Source organism: Sapajus apella, unplaced genomic scaffold (genome assembly GCF_009761245.1).
Source record: "Sapajus apella isolate SASKATOON/1434 unplaced genomic scaffold, GSC_monkey_1.0 scaffold3, whole genome shotgun sequence".
NCBI lineage: Eukaryota > Metazoa > Chordata > Mammalia > Primates > Cebidae > Sapajus > Sapajus apella.
In genome coordinates, this window is record NW_022436943.1 from 36,023,243 (window position 1) to 36,026,269 (window position 3,027).

Below are 3,027 nucleotides of genomic sequence, written 5' to 3' on the forward strand. Positions count from 1 at the left end.
CTATGATCCTTTAAATAGGTTCTCTCTCCTTTACTTTTGTAATTTGCTTCATTTTATGTATAGAGTCATTAAAATACTCTACCATAAAAGTAATACTTTTTAAGAAAAACAAAACATGCACCATAAAAGGAATTGAAATGAAGGTGTTTTAAAAGAACTTGGTCTTTTAAAAATCATTTGTGAAAATAATACCCCCTTGTCAAATATTTTTCTTTGTGAGGGAGCAAGATGACTAGAAGTTGTTCCCTGGACAATTAAACTGCAGAAAAGCCCTTTCTCTTTATCTTTTCTGATAATCATCCATGCCTCAGACTGTGGCTTCATGACATTCAAGGACAAACTTAAAAAGAAATTTATATATAGAAAAGAAGGATGATTATTATTTCAATAAAAATAACTTGGCATTTCCTGTACCTAAGTGATATCTTGGTGTTAAGCAATGTTTATGATGTAGTAAATTCAGTGTCTAATCATTATTTAATGATTACTTAAGGGTCTTTCAAGTGTGCAGTGTACCTGTCCTTTCATTTGCCACAGTGAATTGGGTTTTTGAAACAAATGAGTTCTGAGATAGTGACATATTTTACAGGAAAAAAAATATTGTGGTCGTATTCAGAATTTCCTTCCTTAATTAGCTCAGCATAAAGACGTGACAGATAAAATGAGTCAGATAAAAAGTGAAAAGGAGAGGGAGAAGAAATTTGATCCTCTTTAGTGTGTCAACCCAGAAAAGATGCCACAGGTGACTTATAAAAAGTCCCTGCAGTATTTCAGCCTTTGTATCCCTTCACCATTTCTCAAGCTCAACCATGTTTTCTAAGTTCAATGTTTTTATCCAGATTGGGGTAAATAGAAACCATAGGTTCCATATCAGCTCTTTCTTTTTGGAATTTGAAAAACTCTCAACTTCTTATTTGAATGGATGCTTTGCTTTGGCTGTCTGCTTGAGTTGATTTGGTGTACACCATGAAACATGTTTTTTGGCTGTCATGCCGCTCCACACGATGCACCTGTGGGCTCCTCTCACCCAGATCAACAGAAATCCAGTCCTTGGTCTATGACCATATGAACAAAACATGTTTTGTTCATATGGTCATAGAGCCTGAAAGTGAATTGATGATATATCTGGTGTATATAGATGTAATCAGCAACTGTGAATAACGATGAGCTTTCTCATATTATACACTGATGTTCATTTCCGAAATATGAGAAGTAAGGTAGGTAAAATGTTTCTTTCTTAGAGGGAATGAAGAAATCCTAGTTTCTTCTGGTTAAATATAGGAAACAGAAATAAAATATTTAGCAATAATCGTGCCTTGGATAAGCCTCATTGGTTACAATTCTCCCACTGCACAAAGCTTAAGTTATTTAAACAACTTGTTCACATCATCATCAGAGATGTTCCTAATGGCCACTACAGTGGATGGCTTAAAAATCAGTTTCTGGAGTCAAGTTGCCTGTGATAGAATCTCAGCTATGCAATTAGTTAACTGTGCAACCAAAGCAATGTTGCTTAACCTCGATTTTTTTCTTATAAATTGGGAAAGACAATTGTAGCACTTGTTCCTTGAAACCTGTGGTTCCCACATACTAGTCCACGAATTATTTGCATCTGAATTTCAGGGAAGATTTTTTTTTTTTAATACTGAATTCTGATGACCAGCTTTTGAGCATGTGGATTCAGTACATCTCACGTGTGGCTTGTAAACTCATATCTATATTTTAAAGACAACCCTCCCTCTCTACCAAAAGGGCAAATACAAAAGGATTCCCACTCACCATAATATAACCCTCCAGTTAGACCATTTTGTATATAACAAAAAATTAGGGGTGGGAGGGATGTGCTTTGCACATAAATTATTTTTTCTGTAACATGTCCTGCAAGACTCAGCCTAATCTGGCCCTAATCAAACTGATGTTGTCCTTCTCTCCCTCTAATTCTCAGCGCTACAGCCTTGGTAGTTACTTTCGAACTCCTTACATCATTTCTTCCTACTAAAGAACCTTTGCACAGGCTGTTTCTTCTGTGGAAAATGTGTCTCCCACTGTCACTTTACCTCATTAATATGTCTACCTATGCTTCTTATTTCAATTCTAATTTAAGTCCTCAGGTGCCTCCAGGACTATGTTGACCTCAGGTTTCTTCCCAGTATTTCACAATTTTCCTTTACAGCATTTTGTCTTAATCATTTGACTTCATATCTGTAATCTACCAGTCTCTGCTTCCATGTGGGCAAGAACTTTTACAGTTTGAGCTCACCATTGTATCCTCAGTTTTATACCTGGCACAATATAGAAACTTAATAAGTTTTATTTTAAAGAATGAAAGCTCTATAAGACATTTTGATATAGTTGGGCTCGTTGTTTATCACTTATTAATACAATACCCCAAATTTAATGGTTTGAAACAGCACCCATTGTACTTATCTCTTATGAGTCTGTGGGCTGACCCGTTTCAGCGAGGCATTTCTGCTCTTCTCACTTCAGTTCTCTGTGTGGGTGCACACAGATGGTTGTTGGGGCTGGAGTGATCGGGAGCCTCCAATTAGCATTGAGATGGTCAGGCTCTCTCCCTTTTATACATTGTCAGACATTCATCATACATTTGCCCCTCCATTTGGTCTTTTCAGTAAAATAACTGGGGTGTGTGTGTGTGTGTGTGTGTGTGTGTGTGTGTGTTGGCTCAGGAATTCCAAAATCAGCAAGAGCAGAAACTGCCAGTCTTTCTTAAAGATGACTAATCTCTTCAATCCTGGAGCATTATTTCTGTCCCTCTCTGTTGGCTAATTTGTCATAAGCCAGTTCAGATTCAAAGTGGGGGGTGGTGGCAGAGTCTGCACCAATGAAAATGTTTTATTAATATGTACCAGCACAGCACTAAATGCTTTACATGAGATTCAAATAAGACTGTGGAATAGGAAATAGTATCCTCATTTTTTTAAATGAGGTAACAGAAATAAGCAAATACAAGCAATTTATGTAAGATCTTACTGTTAGGTAGTGAAACCAGAATTCAATCTCTGCCCT

At 36.7% G+C, this 3,027-nt stretch overlaps 1 pseudogene; it reads right to left on the bottom strand.

Moving 5' to 3' along the window:
* Window positions 1-1,232: 1,232 nt before the first annotated feature.
* LOC116536375 lies at window positions 1,233-1,360 on the bottom strand (annotated as a pseudogene).
* Between the last annotated feature and the right edge of the window lie 1,667 nt (window positions 1,361-3,027).